This window comes from Macaca thibetana, chromosome 2 (genome assembly GCF_024542745.1).
Source record: "Macaca thibetana thibetana isolate TM-01 chromosome 2, ASM2454274v1, whole genome shotgun sequence".
In the NCBI taxonomy this organism is placed as follows: Eukaryota; Metazoa; Chordata; class Mammalia; order Primates; family Cercopithecidae; genus Macaca; species Macaca thibetana.
The window spans coordinates 103,775,928-103,797,730 of NC_065579.1; the positions used below are offsets into that span (position 1 = coordinate 103,775,928).

Sequence of the window (21,803 nt, forward strand, 5' to 3'; positions counted from 1 at the left end):
TTTTTGTATTTTTAGTAGAGACAGGGACGGGGTTTCACCTTGTTAGTCAGGCTGGTTTCAAACTCCTGACCTCAGGTGATCCACCCGCCTTGGCCTCCCAAAGTGCTGGCATTACACGTGTGAGCCACCGCGGCTGGTCAAATTCCTTTTTTTTCTTTTTCTTTTTTTTTTTGTATTTTTTGTAGAGGCGGGGTTTCGCCACGTTGCCCAGGCTGGTCTTGAACTCCCGAGCATAAGCTATCCATTCACCTGCCTCGGCCTCCCATAGTGCTGGGACTACAGGCAGGAGCACAGCACCTAGCCCCTTCCTTTTCTTGTCTCTGTGAATGAGGTTTGGAGCCTAGACACTGAAGTATAGAGAATTGCAAAAAGGTATGTTTTTGGGAGATGGGGCATTCCTTTCTTCTCTCTGTAACTTTCTTCTTCCAGACACTCCTGAGGAGGGAGCGAAAGCAAGGGAGCCCCAGAGCTCTCTGGGATCTAGGGAGGAGCCCATGGCTGGTGGCAGCCAGTTCTGTGTTCAGTATGTGCTTGCTGTCAAGAGTGCAGGCCTGGAATTCCAGGCTGGCCACAGGCCAAGGAGGTAATGGACCCATCCTGCCCATGGTGTGGGGATGAGAAGAAGCAGAGTCCATCACAGGTCTCATTCCCAGACCCATCCGGTAACTGTCAGGTTCAGTAACTGTAAAGTCTGGGGTTTTGGGGGTGGGGGGCTGCAGGTAAGTCCTGGGGAGAGCGAAAGCTACTTTAGGACCCTCCCCTTGAATGTTCCAGGCAGCAACCCCCGTCTCTTATTTCTTCCCCCACCCAAAGAATGCCGGCCACTAGGAGTGAGTGACCAGCGCCTGCGGGTTAGAGCTATTTTGGGCAGGAGAGCAGGCGTCGGATTCCAGCGTTCCAGGCAGGGGGAGGGGACGAGCGTTAGGCCTGAGGCGCTTTCCGACTCCCCAGCCTGCTGTGGGCGAGGCTCTAGGAGGTGAGCTAGCTTCCCGCCCCTCCTATCCCTGGCCTCAGTCTCCCATCCGTGTAAGGGCCGGGCAGCAAGGCTTTCATCTTTTGCAATTGAGAGAACTGAGAGAACGCTTCCTGATTGTTCTCATGGCTTAGAAATACCCCTTGATTTGCATTCGAAGGAAATTAGGAGCGCTGAACGCAGTCGACGGGTGGCCAGTTGCCGGGCCAGTTCGCAGTCCTAACTATCCCTTGACTAGTCTTAGAGGGCCAAAGGCCTGAAGTTGGGCGGGGCACCCCTCCCCCATACTCCTGGTCCTGAAGGCTCCGGACCACCCGGACCGGCCGCCGGGGTGTGTCCTGGAACGGACTTGCCTGGCCATGGGGGCGAGGCTTCCATGATGGGGCGTGACTTTTACGGTGGGGGCGTGGTTAGCCAATGAACAGAGAGGTGCGGGCCGGGGCGGGGCTTGCGCGCGGGTGCGGCGCGCTGCGGCGCGGCCGACGCAGGCAGAAGCGGGCGGCGCGCGGAGCTGGCCGCTGGATTGGCTGGAACACTCGCGTGTCAGGGGGTTGCTAGGCTCCGGCCGTGCGCCCCGCCCTCGCGCTCAGCGCCCTCTCACCGCCCGGTACGTGCTCGCGCGGAGGCTGCGGCGCGGCGCGGGGCTTTCGCTCCTTAGGCTTGGAGGCGGCAGCGGCGGCAGAGGCGGCAGCTTTGCGCCGAGTCCCCGGGGAGCGGCGGTGGCGGCGTCCTGGGGCCGGGAGGAGCGAACACCTGCCGCGGTCCTCCCGCCGGCGCTGGGTGAGTGCACTGCCCGCCCCAAGCCGCTGTGCCTGACTGCTCGGGCCCCCATCCCTGCTGCTGGCTGAGCCTTCCGCGGAACACCTGCTGCTGCTCGCTGTTCGGCCCGGGGCGGGGACACGGCCGCGGACGTCCTTGTGGGTGAGGAGGCGGAGCCGCCCCTTTGCTCTCGGTCCCACAGGCAAAGGCTCGGAGCGTTCGGCTGCAAGGCCCGGGCCGCGCGCCGCGGCGGTGGGCCAGGCCTTAGCTCGGCCCGCGCTCCCAGGAACGCGGAGCCTGCGCTTTGGCCGCGGTCGTGAGCCGCCTGCGGGCCGCCTCCCGGGCTTCCAATAGGGGTTGTGGCCCATTTGGGCCGGATTCCGACTGTGGGCGTCGAGCCCCGCCAGAGGCAGGGAAGGGCACCGCTGCCACCACTGCTCGGTCAGAGCTGCTTAGAGCCTTGGTGGATTCCCTCACCCTTACTTGAGCTCCTTTGGAAGCCTACTTACTTACTACCTTTTCATTTGTATTTGGCAGACCAGGTTCTCCTGGGAGTGTATTTGGATAGTGTCTCCATAGCAAATGTCATCTCGACTTGGAATCTTTTTGCCATAAATTCCAAGTTAATTTCCTACAGACTCATCTGGTAACTTAAAATGCATCCTTTAATCTCTATAACTTGAAAAGTTATTGTTTTTGTAAATCGAGTTACTTCAGAATTAGTTTTAATGGTGACGATGAAGTTTTGACTGATTGGGGCAAGAGCCTGGGACAGCACCTTCGTAGCGCAGAGTTCTAACTTAAGATTCCATCCTGCTGCTTCCCTAAATAAGCGAGTAGAAGTGACTCCTGGCATAGAAGCCAGACTTCGTGAAGGGAGGGTGGTGTTTATAGGACATAATTCCAGATAAAGAGTTGGATGTGCTTTCAGGTGTTTTGGAAAGTCTGGTCTAGATCGGGTATTGTAATTTTACCAGGTTCTATGCTTAGTGTTCAGAGACATTTTGGAATGTTCCTGTTCTAAAAAAGAATTTCACCTTACTACATTTTGGAGGCATAAAAATCCATAGTTTGAGTATGGAGAAGTTTAGTTGAACTTCTGTGCGTTTTTTTTTTGGCTGTGAACTAAGGAAGAAGAGCTCATGGCCTGTGTGCTTCAAAGAGGCTGAGGAGCTGTATTTTGGAGAAATCAGATTCAGTAGGGAGTTGGATCCATCATGTAAAGATCCTGTGGGATATAAAAACTTGTGTTGATGTGTGCCTTTGGTAAAAGAAGCACAGTGCAAATCGTCACTGTTCTTAAAAATTGATTTGGCAAAAGCATTTTTTCATTTTAACAAGTATTTTGATTCACTACCTGCCAAATTCTGTGGTAGATCGTAGGAACCCATGTAAAAGAGTCTGCTTCTGCCCTTAAGGAATTCAGTTTAGGGGGCAGTGGGGACCGGGGAACCCATGATTAATAGTGTCTGCCCACTAAGCGTGCTCGCATAGTAGCCTGAGTGGAGAGGGAATTCCTGAGCTGTGGCTTTCAGGGCCAGCAGGAATTAGTGGGGGACATCAAGGCCTGGACACAGGGAACCACATGTACATGAGCACCTAAAATAGTGCTTGCGAGTCCTCCAGCTTGGCAGGTGGGAGCTCTGGGCCTGCCTTGTTTACAGGAGTTCCAACTTTGTATGCGGGGTGCAGGAGTCTAGGGAGCCTTTTGATTAGTAGAGTGGTGTGACCCAGACTTGTGTTTAGAAAGATATTGCTGGTGGAGTGTCAGGGAGAGGGAGGGGGCCAGGACCTCTGGCAGTTAAGTCAGCCTACAGAGGAGAGATGGGGAGGGAGAAGGGGCCATCAGAAAGGAGAGACTGAAAAGATAGTACAGAGGGGATGTCCTGCCGTGATAGGGGAGGAGCTACGTTCTGGAATGCCTGGGCCAGAAGACCAAGCATAACCAAGGATTTAAATTCCTTCTTGACTACCTGGTATAGTGGCCCACAGAGTTGCTTGTGTCTGGTTACTGTTGAGGATGGTGGGATTTGGAGGGACCACTTAGACTGCAGTCGATTCATGGGAAAGGAGGCCTGGCATTTGATCATTAAAAACTTTATCGCTGGGTGCAGTGGCTCACGCCTGTAATCCCAGCACTTTGGGAGGCTGAGGTGGGTGGATCACAAGGTCAGGAGATGGAGACCATATTGGCTAACACAGTGAAACCCCGTCCCTACTAAAAATAAAAAAATTAGCCGGGTGTGGTGGTGGGCGCCTGTAGTCCCAGCTACTCCGGAGGCTGAGGATGAGAATGGCATGAACCCGGCAGGTGGAACTTGCAGCGAGCTGAGATTGCGCCTCTGCACTCCGGCCTGGGTGACAGAGCGAGACTCCTTGTCTCAAAAAAAATACAAAAAAACAAAAAACTTTATCTCCAGGCCGGGCGTGGTGGCTCATGCCTGTAATCCCAGCACTTTGGGAGTCCGAGGCAGGTGGATTACCTGAGGTAAGGCGTTCAGGACCAGCCTGGCCAACATGTTGAAACCCCATCTCTACTAAAAAATATAAAAATTAGACAGGCATGGTGGTGGGCTCCTGTAATCGCAGCTACTTGGGAGGCTGAGACAGGAGAATCGCTTGAACCCGGCAGGCGGAGGTTGCAGTGAGCCGAAAGCCTGAATGACAAGAGCGAAACTCGGTCTCAAGAAATAAAAATTAAAGAAAACCCAACTTTATCTCCTACTTGAACCTGGGGTATTGCATTTCCTCTTGGGCATAGCAGGCATCTTAACCCATGAGAGTCAATGTGTGTTCATGCTTGTGGAGGCAGATGAGAGCATACTTGATTTCTTTTCTTTCTTTCTTTCTTTTTTTTTTTTTTTGATACGGAGTCTTGCTCTGTCGCCCAGGCTGGAGTACAGTGGTGTGATCTCGGCTCACTGCAACCTCTGCCCCCTGGGTTCAAGTGATTCGCCTGCCTCAGCCTCCCAAGTGGCTGGGATTACAGGCATGTACCACCACGCCTGGCTAATTTTTGTATTTTTAGTAGAGAGGGGGTTTCGCCATGTTGGCCAGGCTGGTTTCAAACTCTTGACCTCAGGTGATCCACTCTCCTCGGCCTCCCAAAATGCTAGGATTACAGGCATGAGCCACTGCTCCCCGCCCTAATTTTTGTATTTTTTGTAGAGATGGGGTTGAACTTCTGAGCGCAAGTGATCTGCCTTCCTCAGCCTCCGAAAGTGCTGGGATTACAAGCGTGCTCTGTCGCCCAGGCTGGATGGAGTGCAGTGGCGCAATCTCAGCTCACTGTAAGCTCCGCTTCCCGGGTTCATGCCACTTTCCTGCCTCAACCTCCCAAGTAGCTGGGACTACAGGCGCCCGCCACCACGCCCGACTAATTTTTTTGTATTTTTAGTAGAGATGGGGTTTCACCGTGTTAACCAGGATGGTCTCAATCTCCTGACCTTGTGATCCGCCTGCCTCGGCCTCCCAAAGTGCCAGTATTAAAGGCGTGAGCCACCGCGTCTGGCTTTTCTTTTTTTTTTTTTAGGATGGAGTTTCGCTCTTGTTGCCCAGATTGGTGTGCAATGGTGCGATATTGGTTCACCACAACCTTCGCCTCCCAGGTTCAAGCAATTCTCCTGCCTCAGCCTCCCGAGTAGCTGGGATTACGGATATGCATCACCACGCCTGGCTAATTTTGTATTTTTAGTAGAGACAGGGTTTCTCCATGTTGGTCAAGCTGGTCTCAAACTCCTGACCTCAGGTGATCCGCCTGCCTCGGCCTTCCAAAGTGCTGGGATTACAGGCGTGAGCCACCTTGCCCGGCCAGCTAGTTTTTTTTTTGAGATGGAGTCTCGCTCTTTCGCCCAGGCTGGAGTACAGTGGCGCGATCTTGGCTCACTGCAACCTCCACCTCCCGGGTTCAAGCGATTCTCCTGCTTCAGCCTCCCAAGTAGCTAGGATTACAGACATGTGCCACCACGCCCAGCTAACTTTTGTATTTTTAGTAAAGACGGGGTTTTACCATGTTGGTCAGGCTGGTCTTGAACTCCTGACCTTGTGATCTGCCTGCCTCGGCCTCCCAAAGTGTTGGGATTACAGGCGTGAGCCACCGCACCCAGCCAGCAATTTCTATATATAGGAATTTAGAGTAGCTTACAAAATTATACCAACCAGAAGGCTTAATTTAGCCTTAATGAATAGGGTTCTCTATTTTCCAATTTTTTAGGTTTGATAGCTAAGCATTTTCTCCCCCCCCCCTTTTTTTTTTTTGAGACAGAGTCTCGCTCAGTCACCCAGGCTGGAGTGCATTGGTGCAATCTCGGCTCACTGCAAGCTCTGCCTCCTGGGTTCATGCCATTCTCCTGCTTCAGGCTCCCGAGCAGCTGGGACTACAGGCACCCACCACCATGCCTGGCTAATTTTTTTTTTTTTTTTTTTTTTTGAGACGGAGTCTCGCTCTGTCGCCCAGGCTGGAGTGCAGTGGCCGGATCTCAGCTCACTGCAAGCTCCGCCTCCCGGGTTCACGCCATTCTCCTGCCTCAGCCTCCCGAGTAGCTGGGACTACAGGCGCCCGCCACCTCGCCCGGCTAGTTTTTTGTATTTTTTAGTAGAGACGGGGTTTCACCGTGTTAGCCAGGATGGTCTCGATCTCCTGACCTCGTGATCCACCCGTCTCGGCCTCCCAAAGTGCTGGGATTACAGGCTTGAGCCACCGCGCCCGGCCATTTTTTTTTTTTTTGTATATTTAGTAGAGATGGGGTTTCACTGTGTTAGGATGGTCTTGATCTCCTGACCTCATGATCTGCCCACCTCGGCCTCCCAAAGTGCTGGGATTACAGGTGTGAGCCACCGCGCCTGGCCATAGCTGAGCGTTTTCTTGGTTTTACGCAGGATCCAGGGTAGGAAGGTGGATGAGATGCATTAGTAGAGGATCATAAACCGAGGGTGTCGGTTTATGATTGGTGAAGCTGGTCTGTGTTCTGTGTTGGAGTGATTAAATCTGAACAAACTTTAGCAGTATGTTGACTTAATTTATATTTATGTTTTAAAAGCAGGATTCTACTGGGAACAATCAGCTGCATATTTAAAAAATTACTTTTATGACCAAATGTCTTTATCTTGCTTGTCATGAGATACATTTAATGGTGTTGAGGTTTTGGGCCGGGCGCAGTGGCTCACACCTGTAATCCTAGCACTTTGGGAGGCAGAGCCGGTTGGATCACCTGAGCTCAGGAGTTCGAGACCAACCTGTCCGACATGGTGAAACCCCTTCTCTACTAAAAAAATAAAAAAATTAGCTGGGCGTGGTGGCATGCACCTGTAATCCCAGCTACTTGGTAGGCAAATTGACTGAACCCAGCAAGTGGAGGTTGCAGTGAGCCAAGTTTGAGGTTTTGCAGTGTTGAGGTTTTGCTTCTCAGTTATACCTTTTTGAGCTAATCGTTTTAAAAAAACCCACTGTCTAAAATATGCTGAAATTAATTTTATTATTTATAATTTTTGGTTCTGGATTGACTGTACAGAAAATGTTTCATTTTCTTATTGTGACCTTTGACAAAGAAGGGTGACTAATTGGTGGTGTGGGCAGGAGACTCAGTGACATTCCCCACTTCCTCTGGAGTTGGTCAGTGTGGTATAATTCTATTTCAGTTGTGGGCATTCACCAATATTGTTTCCTCCTTTTCCTGCAGGGCCTCTGCTCTCCAGGAAGATAAGGCTTTTAAAGCAGCCTAGCACTAGAAGGTGAGGTAAGGTACTTGAAAAGAGACATTTCTGGCCAGGCGCGGTGGCTCATGCCTGTAATCCCAGCACTTTGGGCGGCCAAGACCGGCGGATCACGAGGTCAGGAGATAAAGACCATCCCGGCTAACACAGTGAAACCCCGTCTCTACTACAAATATAAAAAAATTAGCTGGGCGTGGTGGTAGGTGCCTGTAGTCCCAGCTACTTGGGAGGCTGAGGCAGGAGAATGGCGTGAACCCGGGAGGCGGAGCTTGCAGTGAGCTGAGATCAAGCCACTGCACTCCGAGACAGAGCGAGACTCCGTCTCAAAAAAAAAAAAAAAAAGAGACATTTCTGCAAAAGAAAGTTGAGGGATAATCACATACTGGCCAAAATGATAACCACAGAATTATATTTATTTTTTTGAGACAGAGTCTTGATCTGTTGCCCAGGCTGGAGTGCAGTGGTGTGATCTTGTCTCACGGCACCCTCTGCCTCCTGGGTTCAAGCAATTCTCCTGCCTCAGCCTCCCAAGTAGCTGGGATTATAGGCATGCGCCATCACACCCAGCTAATTTTGTATTTTTTAGTAGAGGCGGGGTTTCTCCATGTTGGTCAGGCTGGTTTTGAACTCCTGACCTCAGGTGATCCGCCCATCTTGGCCTCCCAAAGTGCTGGGATTACAGGCATGAGACACTGTGCCCAGCTTATTTATTTGTTTTTGAGACAGGATCTCCGTCTGTCACCCATGCTGGAGTGGCATGATTACAGCTCACTACAGACCTCGACTTCCTAGGCTCAAGCTATCCTCCCACCTTGGCCTCTCAAGTAGCTGGGACTACAGGGGCATGTCACCATGCCCGGCTAATTTTTTTAACTTTTTGTGGAGATGGGATCTCACTATGTTGTCCAGGCTGATCTGAAACCCCTGGGCTTAAACGATCCTCCCACCTCAGCCTCTCAAAAAGTGCTGGGATTAATAGATATGAGCCACCGCACCTGACTTAGAATTTTAAAACATTAATAACGGTGGAAAAGCTCTATTGGATAATACGTATATTTAAGTAGTGTGGAAGATAAAAGTGGAAAGAGGCCGGGTGCGGTGGCTCATGCCTATAATCCCAGCACTTTGGGAGGCAGATGTGCACGGATCAACTGAGGTCAGGAATTTTGGACCAGCCTGGCCAACACGGTGAAACCCTGTCTCTACTAAAAATACAAAAATTATCTGGGCGTGGTGACAGGTATCTGTAATCCCAGCTACTTGGGAGGCTGAGAAAGGAGAATCACTTGAACCTGGGAGGTGGAGGTTGCAGTGAGCCGAGATTCCGCCATCCCACTACAGCCTGGGCAACAAGAGTGAAACTCCATCTCAAGAAAAAAGTGGAAAGAAAAGGGCTGGGCGCAGTGGCTCACACCTGTACTCCCAGCACTTTGGGAGGCCGAGGTGGGTACATCATTTGAGGTCAGGAGTTCGAGACCAGCCTGGCCAACATGGTAAAACCCCGTCTCTACTAAAAATACAAAAAGTAGCCAGGCGTGGTAGTGTGCACCTGTAATCCCAGCTACTTGGGAGGCTGAGGCAGGAGAATTGCTTGAATCTTGAATCTGGGAGGCAGAGGTTGCAGTGAGCCGAGATTGTGCTGCTGCACTCCATCCTGGGCGATGGAGTGAGACTGTGTCTCAAAAAAAAAAAAAAAAAAAAAAATGGTGGAAAGAAAAAAGAAAAGGAGGTGGATCTCATGCCTATAATCCCAGCACTTTGGGAGGCCAAGGTGGGAGGATTACTTGAAGTCAGGAGTTTGAGACTAACTTGGGCAACAGAGAGAGACCCTGTCTCTACAAAAAATAAAATTAAAATTAGTTGAGTGTGGTGGCACGCGCCTGTAGTCCTAGCTACTCGGGAAGCTGAGGTGGGGGGATCTTTTGAGCCCAAGAGTTTTTATTTTTATCTTTATTATTTTTTAAAATTCTTTGTAGAGGCCGGGCGTGGTGGCTCAAGCCTGTAATCCCAGCACTTTGGGGGGCCGAGACGGGCGGATCACAAGGTCAGGAGATCGAGACCATCCTGGCTAACACAGTGAAACCCCGTCTCTACTAAAAAATACAAAAAACTAGCCGGGCGAGGTGGCGGGTGCCTGTAGTCCCAGCTACTCGGGAGGCTGAGGCAGGAGAATGGCATGAACCCAGGAGGCGGAGCTTGCAGTGAGCCGAGATCGCGCCACTGCACTCCAGCCTGGGCAACAGCGTGAGACTCCGTCTCAAAAAAAAAAAAAAAAAATTTTTTTTTGTAGAGACAGGATTTTGCCATGTTGCCCAGGCTAATCCGGAACTGCTGAGCTTAAGCGATCCACCTACCTCAGCCTCACAAACTGCTGGATTACAGATGTGAGCCAGTGGGCCTTAGCCTAGGAGTTTGAGGCTGCAGTGAGCTTTAGTCACAGCAAATCACGCCACTGCACTCCAGCATCGGTGACAAAAGTGAGACCCTGGCTCAAAAAGAAAAAAAAAAGAAAAAGGAAAAATCCCTTGTTCCCCTTCCCTTTTTTTTTTTTTTTTTTTTAAATGGAATCTCGCACTGTTGCCTAGGCTGGAGTGCAATGGCGTAATCTCAGCTCATTGCAACCTCTGCGTCCTGGGATCAAGCGATTCTCCTGCATCAGCCTATTTGAGTAGCTGGGATTACAGGTGCCCGCCACCACGCTGAGCTAAGTTTTTGTGTTTTCAGTAGAGATGGGGTTTCACTGTGTTAGCCAGGCTGATCTCCTGACCTCGTGATCCTCCCATCTTGGCCTCCCAAAGTGCTGGGATTACAGGTGTGAGGCACTGCGCCCAGCCCCCATCGTGTTTTATTTTTTCTGTAAATAGGGAATACAACACATGGTACAAACTTAATTAAAAGTTCAAAAGGATTATACAAAGGAGGGAAAGAAACCTTCCTTCCATCTATCCCCTTAGCCTGTGGTTCGCCTTTCCAGAGGCATTTGTGATTCCCCCGATTCCTGGGTCTCCTCCAAAGATGGCCCTTGGCAATGTTTTTACCAAGTTTGAGTATAGATTTTTTTTTTTTTTTTGAGACAGAGTCTCTCTCTGTTGCCCAGACTGGAGTGCAGTAGCTTGATCTCTGCTCACTGCAGCCTTCACCTGCTGGATTCAAGTGATTCTCCTATCTCAGCCTCCTGAATAGCTGGAACTACAAGCGCGTGCTACCACACCCAGCTAATTTTTTTATATTCAGTAGTGATTAGGTTTCACCATGTTGGCCAGGCTGGCCTTGAACTCCTGAACTCAGGTGATCCCACCCATCTTGGTCTCCCGAAGTGCTGGGATTACAGGCGTGAGCCCCCATGCTGGCCTGAATATAACATTTCTTTTTTTGTTTGAGATGGAGTTTTGCTCTTGTTGCCCAGGCTGGAGTGCAATGGTGCAATCTCAGCTTACTGCAACCTCTGCCTCCTGGGTTCAAGCGTTTCTCCTGCCTCAGCCTCCCGAGTAGCTGGGATTACAGGCGTGTGCCATCACACCTGGCTAATTTTGTATTTTTAGTAGAGACGGGGTTTCTCCATGTTGGTCAGGCTGGTCTCGAACTCCTGACCTCAAATGATCTGCCCACCTCAGCCTCCCAAAGTGCTGGGATTACAGGCGTGAGCCACCACGCCCAGCCCTGAATATAACATTTTTTTTTTTTTTTTTTTTTTTTTTTTGAGACGGAGTCTCGCTCTGTCGCCCAGGCCAGAGTACAGTCGCGTGATCTTGGCTCACTGCAAGCCTCACCTCCCAGGTTCATGCTATTCTCCTGCCTCAGCCTCCTGAGTAGCTAGGACTACAGGCGCCCGCCACCACGCCCGGCTAATTTTTTGTAGTTTTAGTAGAGATGGGGTTTCACCATGTAAGCCAGGATGGTCTCGATCTCCTGACCTTGTGGTCCATCTGCCTTGGCCTCCCAAAGTGCTGGGGTTACAGGCGTGAGCCACTGTGCTCAGCGAATATAACATTTTTTTTTTTTTTTTTTTTTTTTTTTTTTTTTTTGAGACGGAGTCTCGCTCTGTCACCCAGGCTGGAGTGCAGTGGCCGGATCTCAGCTCACTGCAAGCTCCGCCTCCCGGGTTCACGCCATTCTCCTGCCTCAGCCTCCCGAGTAGCTGGGACTACAGGCACCCGCCACCTCGCCCGGCTAGTTTGTTTTGTATTTCTTAATAGAGACGGGGTTTCACCGTGTTAGCCAGGATGGTCTCGATCTCCTGACCTCGTGATCCGCCCGTCTCGGCCTCCCAAAGTGCTGGGATTACAGGCTTGAGCCACCGCGCCCGGCTGAATATAACATTTCTAATGGTTAGTCTGTCCCTAGTTCTTAGACAGTTTGGTTCTTTTTTTGTTATTTTTTTTTTATTATTTGTTTTAGCTATCTCCTACAGGAAAGAGGTTCTTTCTTACTTTGGTTGTAATAGATAATGTTGCAATTAACATCTCTGCATAAAGTTTTTTAAAAGAGGTTTTAGTATCATAAGAAGTGACTTGTGATTTACAATTTTGTAGAAGCACATTTATCAATGTCAAGTAAGGCAGATTTGTAATGATTTTTATTTTTAAGTATTGTGCACGTTTTCTATAGTCCTTTTTCTGTGACTTGCATGGATTTGCGATATTTATAGCCACGTAGAGACCTAGTCTCAGTGTTCCCTGCCCTTGGGGGCATCAGCAGCCACAGATTCATTCTTGCTGAGGCAGTCACGGCCCTTGGATACCCTAAGTATAGGGGAGTGTGCCAGTTGTGCGGAGCTCAAGGATGAATGAAGCACTTGGAAGGATATGTCGTATTCAGGGAAACAGTAGCCAGTGCCCAGCTTGGTTCTCTGTTTTGGCATTTACTCTTCATTTCTGTGGATATTGTTTTTGTATATTAAGTATGAGAATCTACAAACAAGCACCTCTTACAGAGTTCTTTCTCCTAATCGGTACACAGTTTTCTTTTTTTTTTTTTTTTTTTTTTGAGACAGAGTCTCGTTTTGCCGCCCAGGCTGGAGTGCAGTGGCCAGGTCTCGGCTCACTGCAAGCTCCGCCTCCTGGGTTCATGCCATTCTCCTGCCTCAGCCTCCCGAGTAGCTGGGACTACAGGCGCCCGCCACCGCGCCCGGCTAGTTTTTTGTATTTTTTAGTAGAGACGGGGTTTCACCGTGTTAGCCAGGATGGTCTCGATCTCCTGACCTCGTGATCCGCCCGTCTTGGCCTCCCAAAGTGCTGGGATTACAGGCTTGAGCCACCGCGCCCGGCCCACAGTTTTCTGTATCTGTGGGTTCCACATCTGTGGATTCATCCAATTGTGGATTGAAAATATTTGGGAAAAAAGGATGGCTGCATCTGTGTGAAACATGAATAAACTTTTTCCTTGTCATCATTTCCTAAACGTTATAACAACTATTTTCATACCATTTACATTAGATGTTCGTACATTATTTGCAAATATTACACCATTTTATATAAGGGACTTGAGCATCTGTGGATTTTGGTATCCTGGAACCAATGCCTCATGGATACCGAGGGAAGAGTTTGTAAATGTATTAAAACAGAGTAGTGGAATTGGAATTAAATTCTTTTGATTTTGCAGGTATCTCTGTTTAGCCTCTTCACTGTTCTGGGAACATTTTCCCGCAGGCATCCTAGGGGTTGATGGGAAATTTACTTAAGATTCCCAAGGCTGTCTATGGCAGAAGTGAACCAGTTCTGCCTTGGTTGTCATAAACACCTCTGTTAATTAGCTCAGTTGTTCTCCAGGGGTGGATTGATTCTCTAGCCAGCTTTTGCCAAGAAAATTGATGTAGTCAATAATGGAATTCCAAATAAGATTTCCTTTTTATTTGGCTATTAATCAGAACCTGGGTACCATCCATTTTCTGGGCCCTAATTTTACTATGGAATGTTTCCATAAAACATGCATCTGATTACTGTAAATGTCCTGTAAACACTCCTGCTTGGGCTGGTGGGTCATCTTTTTTTTTTTTTTTTTTTTTTTCTTTTGAGACAGAGTTTCAGTCTTGTTGCCCAGGCTGGAGTGCAATAGTGTGATCTCAGCTCACTGTAACCTTCCCCTCCTGGGTTCAAGTGATTCTCCTGCCACGGCCTCCCAAGTAACTGGAACGATACACCATGCGCCACCACGCCTGGCTAATTTTTATATTTTTAGTAGAGATGGGGTTTCTTCATGTTGGTCAGGCTGGTCTCGAACTGCTGACCTCAGGTGATCTGCCCTCCTTGGCCTTCTAAAGTGCTGGGATTACAGGCGTGAGCCACTGCGCCCGGCCTGTAGGTCATCTTTATGTCCAATCTGCCCTGACCTCTGGGGAGGTCAAGGATACCTTGCCTTCTAGGATTTTTTATATTGGAGACCAGTCTGATGAGTAGCCCTTGAGCAGGGGGTGGATTCTAAGTCTCGGGGAAAATGAGGAAGTTCTACCTCTTATGTGAGGTATGATTGAAGAAATTGTGTTTTCTTTGTTTTTTTGACAGGCAGGGTCTTGCCCTGTTGCCTAGGTTGGAATGTGGTGGCATAATCATAGCTCACTGCAGTCTTGACCTCCTGGGGTCAAGCAATCCTCCCACTTCAGCCTCCTGAGTAGCTGGGACTACTAGCATGTGCCACTATGCCCAGCTAATTTTTTAATTTTTTTGTAGCGATGAGGTCTTGGCTATGTTGCCCAGGCTGGATCCTCCTGCCTCAGCCTCCTAAAGTGTTGGAATTATAGGGGTGAGCCACTACGCCCAGCCCAGAAGTGTCTTATATTTTTAGACTTTTGAGCAGTGTTGGAATGATTGAATCGCCTGAGTGGAGAAATTTGGTAGGAAGAGACTAGAAGAGAGGCTCTTTATTAAAGACCTAAAAATAGAATTCATTAAAGTCATAAATAGATAACAGTAGGATTCCTGTCTCACTCTCTCCTGCTTTGGGTTTGTGCTACCAGCTGTTGCATCTGCTTACCTAGAAAATAGAATAATATTTTGTCAGAAGGGTCAGCAGTATAGTCCTAAAACATTGTAAGTCTGAGGATGTGCTTTTTCCAGTTTTAAAAGTAGTTTAGAAACTGACCAGATTCTTTCATGTAGGGAGGAAATCTTAGCAGGAGACGTTGGTTCTTCTGCTCATAGTGCCAGTCCTAATCTGACAGGTCCTGTGGGGTCCCCCGTCTCTTCAGAGCCCTGAGCCTTTTTCCCTTCTAGTTGAACGTTGCTGACTAGGGAGGGATCTCCTATGTAGGTCATCTGATTACCTGATTTGATCATATGGTACTTCTGTTATTTTGGAGGAGAGGGTCTCCTTTTGATTCTAATAGCTGGAGATGAAAATGGCTCCGTATGCTTTCTTCCTGTGGAGGGCTCTGCTGCCCTGAGCTGCATGTGCCCTTTACATCTGTGTGAGGGGGTGGAGGAATGTCCTGGCCTCCCCGCTTCCATCCTGCTATGGGCTTCCAGGGAGAATGGGGCCCATTGTGGGCTGTGCCCAAAGGCACAGTCTTCTGCCTCAGTGTCAGGCTTACTGTGGTCTCTGTGTCCAGTTTGCTGTGATCACTGGGTGCCAAGGGGCTGGGAGCTCAGGAAGCCATTGCTGCTTTTTTTTTTTTTTTTTTTTTTTTTGAGATGGAGTCTTGCTCTTGTCACCCAGGCTGTAGTGCAATGGCACAATCTCTGCTCACTGCAACCTCCGCCTCCCAGATTCAAGCAATTCTCCTGCCTCAGCCCCCGGAGTAGCTGGGACTACAGGCACCCGCCACCACGCCTGGCTATTTTTTTTTTTTTTTTTTTTTTTTTGAGACGGAGTCTCGCTCTGTCGCCCAGGCTGGAGTGCAGTGGCTGGATCTCGGCTCACTGCAAGCTCCGCCTCCCGGGTTCACGCCATTCTCCTGCCTCAGTCTCCCGAGTAGCTGGGACTACAGGCGCCCGCCATCTCGCTCGGCTAGTTTTTTGTATTTTTTAGTAGAGACGGGGTTTCACCGTGTTAGCCAGGATGGTCTCGATCTCCTGACCTTGTGATCTGCCTGTCTTGGCCTCCCAAAGTGCTGGGATTACAGGCTTGAACCTCCGCGCCCGGCCAAAATTTTTTTTTTGTGACAGAGTTTCACTCTTGTCACCCAGGCAGGAGTACAGTGGCACAATTTCAGCTCACTACAACCTCTGCCTCCTGGGTTCAAGCAATTCTCCTGCCTCAGCCTCCCGAGTAGCTGGGCTTGCAGATGCCTGCCACCATGCCCAGCTAATTTTTGTAATTTTGGTAGAGACGGGGTTTCACCATGTTGGCCAGGCTGGTCTCAAACTCCTGACCTCTGGTGATCCACCCGTCTCGGCCTCCCAGAGTTCTGGGATTACAGGTGTGAGCCACTGTGCCTGGCCTATTTTATTTTGATCTTATTTATTTATTTATATATTTTTGAGACGGAGTTTTGGTCTTGTCGCATAGGCTGTTGTGCAATGGCGCAATCTTAGCTCTCTTCAACCTGTGCCTCCCAGGTTCAAATGATTCTCCTTCCTCAGCCTCCCGAGTAACTGGAATTATAGGCACCCACCTCCACGTCCAGCTAATTTTAAAATTTTTAGTAGCGACAGAGTTTCGCCATGTTGGCCAGGCTGGTCTCGAACTCCTGACTTCAAGTGATCTGCCTGCCTCAGCCTCTCAAAGAGCTGGGATTACAGGCATGAGCCACCGTACCCAGCCCCACTCTTGATTTTTAAATGGTTGCCTCAAACTCTGTCCTATGATTTTTCGGTTTAAAAACTTTTTCTGTGTTTGAATGCTATTTTAAAGCAGTTCCTTGTTTCTCCCTGTAGGGCATAGCCCAGAAATTGAGAAGTTAGCACAGCTGGAATTGAGTCTTTTTCATATCTATGTTATCAAGCCGGGTGGGCTGAGGTGAATATGGAAGGCTCTGTGGGCTGTGGTCATGGCCTCACCTGCTGGTCTCAAGCTCTGGGTAGAGAGACTTGCCTTACAGGATAGAATGTGTGTTCACTGCTAGTGCTGCTGCTATGCTGGCAGGTGGCTGAAGTTTTGAGCACTTGGAGGGGCAGAATGTTGATTAATTGTAGGATGGTCTCAGACTCCATGCCCAGGAACTTGTCAGCTGGTCTTGTCTTTCTTGTGTGCAGACCCTACTCCAGCTTACCCTGAAATTTGGTAGGCAGCCCAAGCCTGTGTCTTTTGTGAGGGTAACTCAGTGCTCACCTGAGAGACAGAGCCACTGCGTGATTGGCTGGCGCTATGAGAACGGAGTCTCGTTCTGTCGCCCAGGCTGGAGTGCAGTGGTGCGATCTCAGCTCACTGCAACCTTTTGGAGACAAAAGGCCATGGTCGCGTCTGACCTTTGTCTTTGTTGTAACGACCCTGAAACCCTGGCTTGAGTCTTTGAGGTGGAATTTGCCCCAAGAGAAAGTGTCATGTAGTATACCAGAATTTATCAAGCCTTTCCCTAGTACTAGGACACTTAACATGTGCCTGCAGTATTTTTGTTCGTTTTGCTATTATTTCACATTTAATTTCATTTTTGTAAATACTTAAATAATTTTGAAGCCAAATTCAGATTTTTTCATCTTTATGTCCACTTAGGTTGCTTAGACCTCAGGTGGTAGACCAGGTTTTGTTTTCTTTTTCTTTTTTTTTTTTTTTTGAGACAAAATCTCACTGTTGTCCCCCAGGCTGGAGTGCAGTGGCATGATCATGGCTTAGTGCAGCCTGAATTCCTGGGCTTAAGCAATCCTCCTGCCTCAGCCTTCTGCAAAGCTGGAACTACAGACGTGTGCCACCATGCCAGCCTATTTTTTTTCTTTCTCTTTTGTAGAGACAGGGTCTTGTTATGTTGCCCAGGCTAGTCTCAAACTCCTAGCCTCAAGTGATCCTCTCGCCTCAGCCTTCCAAAGTGGTGGGATTACAGGTGTGAACCACCATGCCCAGTCTATTTTCTTGTTTTGAATTCAAGCTTTCTGAGGGTTGTCCTTTAGGAAGAGAATGTAAGGAATTCCAGAGTCAGGGAGGCATGGGCTGTGTTCTGGGAGAGGCCTAGGGAGGCACTGCTCTGGAACCGCCTGTAGGAGTGGGTGAGTGTCAGACTGCCAGCAGAAGCCAGGGTGGTGAGGGGAGGGATGAGTGTTCTGCAAGGGAGATTTATACCACTGTATTTTTTTTTCTTTTTTTTGAGACAGAGTCTCACTGTGGAGTGTAGTAGAATGATCTCGGCTCACTGCAACATCCACCTCCTGGGTTCAAGTGATTCTCCTAACTCAGCCTCCCAGGTAGCTGGGATTACAGATGTGCATTACCATGCCTGGCTAATTTTTATATTTTTAGTAGAGACGGTTTCACCCTGTTGGCCAGGCTGGTCTCGAACTCCTGACCTCAGGTGATCTGCCCACCTCGGCCTCCCAAAGTGTTGGGTTTATAGGTGTGAGCCACTGCGCTCAGCTGGATATGAATATTCTTGACAGTGTCTTCTGGGTATATACCTAAGAGTGAACTGTTAGATATATAGTATTTGACACACACACACACACACACACACACACACACACACACGTTTTTGGAGATTCAGTCTCACTCTCTCACCCAGGCTGGAGTGCAGTGGTGTGATCTTGGCTCTTGGCTCACTGGATCCTCTGCCTCCCAGGTTCAAGTGATTCTCCTGTCTCAGCTTAACCATTAGCTGGGATTACAGGCGCATGTCACGACGCCCGGCTAATTTTTGTATTTTTAGTAATAATGGGGTTTCTCTGTGTTGCTCAGACTGGTCTCGAACTCCTGGATTGCTCAAGCCATCCACCTGCCTTGGCCTCCCAAAGTGCTGGGATTTACAGGTGTGAGCCACCGTGCCTGGCCTGATGTTTTAATTATTGAGAATTTTGTATTTTTTGTAGAGATGGGGTTCTTCCTCTCTGCCTAGGCACATGCCTGTCTATCCCAGATGGCGGCACTGGCCTAGGACAGATGATTCTACCCCCAGTACACCAAGGCCCTGGAGGGTGCAACCTATAGAACAGCTGGCCTCCTGTCTTCAGTAGTAGGACAAGTAACAAACTTAGACCCTGTCTTCAGTAGTAGGACAAGTAACAAACTTAGATTTGGCAATATAAATTTAGAAAAGGTTAATGTTTTCCAGAACAGTGAAACTACAGTATAAAGGTTAGACTTGAGAACCCAAAATTACTCCCTAGCTTCCGTTTCCTGCCCTTCGTGTGCTCAGCACTTGTATCTGTGTTCTCACTACCCTGAGCCCTGAGTTCTTTTGGGGTTGGCCCAGGAGTTGCCTTGGTCCAGAGAGATACCTGGGAGGAAACCACATGGAAGCAACAACAGTACTACGTATATGTTATTATTTGGAGTAATTAGCCCATAATTTTTTTTTTTTTTTTTTTTGAGATGGAGTCTCAGTCTGTCGCCCAGGCTGGAGTGCAGTGGCATGATCTCGGCTCACTGCAACCTCTGCCTCCCGGGTTCAAGCAATTCTTCTGCCTCTGCCTCCTGAGTAGCTGGGACTACAGGCGCCTGCCACCATATATGGCTAATTTTTTATATTTTTAGTAAAGACAGGGTTTCACCATGTTAGCCAGGATCGTCTTGATCTCCTGACCTCTTGATCTGCCCACCTCGGCCTCCCAAAGTGCTGGGATTACAGATGTGACCCACTGCGCCTGGCCAGCCCCATAAATTCTTGATAGCAATTTTCCTGAGGTACTCAAGTTTTACTAGAAAAACATAGCATCATGTTTTGATTCATTAGTTGTCTAGATGCTCATCCTCCTGTATTATACTGGCTATTAAGTACCATTACTCCCAGGTTGAATTTATGACATCTGCTGCCCACCATGCCCGTTAATCAAATCAATAAAGGCAGGGCAAACTGCTGTCTCGTGTTATTTCAAACTGCCCCACCTCCTTCCTCTTCCGTCTTATGTTATTAATGAAATAGTTTGACAATACTTAAATGTTAGTGAAAATAAGGGAAAAGTCGTTTGTATCTTTAGGTGAGGGTGTAAATTGAAGGACAGTTTTGCCAAATCTAACAATTCCAATGTACATATCCTTTGACCCAGCAATTCCACATCTAGGATTATATCCTTAGATATGTTCTAAGAAGAATGCAAGGATGAGTGTGAGAACACCCCGGAGAGCAAGATACGCAGGATATTTAGACATTTAAATGTACCATACACAATAGGGGTGAATGAAGAGATGGATCTACCCACTAGGGCTGAGGTCTCTCAGTTCTACTAAATTAGAAAAAGGAACAGTTACTTATTTTTGATACGGAGTCTCGTTCCGTCGCCCATGCTGGAGTGCAGTGGTGCGGTCGTGGCTCACTGAAACCTTTGCTTCCCAAACAAGCGATTCTCCTGCCTCAGCCACCTGAGTAGCTGGGATTACAGGCGCGCACCACTATGACCGTTTAATTTTTTGTATTTTTTTTTTTTTTGAGACGGAGTCTGGCTCTGTCGTCCAGGCTGGAGTGCAGTGGCCAGATCTCAGCTCACTGCAAGCTCCGCCTCCCGGGTTTACGCCATTCTCCTGCCTCAGCCTCCTGAGTAGCTGGGACTACAGGCGCCCGCCACCTCGCCCGGCTAGTTTTTGTATTTTTTAGTAGAGACGGGGTTTCACCGTGTTAGCCAGGATGGTCTCGATCTCCTGACCTCATGATTCGCCCGTCTCGGCCTCCCAAAGTGCTGGGATTACAGGCTTGAGCCACCGCGCCCGGCCTTTTTTGTATTTTTAATAGAGACGGTGTTTCATCATGTTGGCCAGGCTGGCCTCGAACTCCTGACCTTGTGATCCGCCCGCCAGTTGTGAGCCACTATGCCCGGCAAAAAAAGGAACAGTTTTGAAGAATTTGGTTTCATTTGAACGTTAAGAATGAAATAAAAAGAGATGTGCTTTTTTATGTGTTTAGAGATACACATTCAATGTGTCATATGTGGAGACCTACTGAGGAAAGTCAGTCTGCTCACCTGAGGACCTGGGAAGGAGACCTGCTTTTCACTTGTGTCCTAGTGTGGTGTTGGAATTTATTTTACCTCCATGTTAATTACTTTTTTTTTTTTTTTTTTTTTTTGAGACAGAGTTTCACTCTTGTTGCCCAGGCTCGAGTGCAATGGCATGATCTTGGCTCACTGCAACCTCCACCTCCTGGGTTCAAGCGATTCTCCTGCCTCAGCCTCCTGAGTAGCTGGGATTACAGGCACATGCCACCACACTCCACTAATTTTTGTATTTTTAGTAGAGACAGGGTTTCGTTGGCAGGTGATCCGCCCGCCTCGGCCTCCCAAAGTACTGGGATTACAGGCGTGAGTCACTGCGCCTGGCCTTTTTTTTTTTCTTGGAGACACAGTTTTGCTCTTGTTGCCCAGGCTAGAGTGCAATGGCGCGATCTCGGCTCACCGTAACCTCCGCCTCCCGGGTTCAGGCGATTCTCCTGCCTCAGCCTCCCGAATAGCTGGGATTACAGGCATGTGCCACCATGCCTGGCTAATTTTGTATTTTCATTTGAGAAGGGGTTTCTCCATGTTGGTTGGGCTGGTCTCGAACTCCCAACCTCAAGTGATCCGCCCCCCTCTGCCTCCCATAGTTCTGGGATTACAGGTGTGAGCCACCGTGCCTGGCCCGTGAATTACTTTTATTGCATTAAGTCAAAGGGGAGGACCAGACAGCTGATGACATCATTGTGAGATAGTGGGAACCAATAGTAGGGAATCAGATACTGGGAAACACCGGATGCAGCCTGCCCACATTTTGCCCTTAGCTCTGGGACCTCTGAACTTGGTAATGGTCTGATTTGGGTTTTTTTTGCTTTGGGAGGGAAGGTTCCTGGGAAGGGAAGATAGAATCTATTTTTAATATTAAGTAAATATAGCTCGATGTAGTAATTTTGGGCCCTAGTGTAACATTTTCTTCCATTATAACCCAAGTCACTTTTAAAACAAACAAAATCCTTTTTTTGGTATATTTTGTGTTTGTAATGTTGCTAGAGGAAAATACTTTTGAAATATCCTCACCTCCCTTCGTAAACTTGGGAGAGCTTGGGACCTGGTGGGGTATGTGTTTTGAATCATGCTGTCTGGGGGATTAGTGCCTGAAATCCAGATTCCTACTGGACAAAGCGCTGGGGTTTGAGGTAAGTGGGGTGGGGTGGGGCGAGGGTTATATAGCTATCACAGATAACAGAGCTTACCTGCTGACTTTGCTTCACAATTGTCAGTGCATAGACCTGCTTTGGCACGGACATCCTGAGAGGGGACTTGGACCATGACCCGTATTCCTTTCTCTTACCACCGTGGCCGGCTATTTTAGTAACTTCTAAGAATTTTGGGCGCCGTGTCTCACGCCTGTAATCTCAACA

At 48.8% G+C, this 21,803-nt stretch overlaps 1 protein-coding gene across 8 annotated transcripts in view; it reads left to right on the forward strand.

Moving 5' to 3' along the window:
• The first annotated feature begins 645 nt into the window (after nucleotides 1-645).
• The window catches only part of DAG1 (dystroglycan 1), a 73,996-nt gene continuing 52,838 nt past the window's right edge, over nucleotides 646-21,803 (forward strand). For 2 of the 8 annotated variants that reach the window (XM_050780761.1, XM_050780768.1), the window contains exon 1: nucleotides 1,442-1,753. The gene's annotated coding sequence lies outside the window, so the exon portion shown is untranslated. Of the gene's footprint in view, nucleotides 663-1,441; nucleotides 1,754-2,176; nucleotides 2,196-6,206; nucleotides 7,468-21,803 lie in introns of those variants that run through there. The other 6 variants (XM_050780765.1, XM_050780764.1, XM_050780762.1 and 3 more) reach the window with 6 other exon arrangements.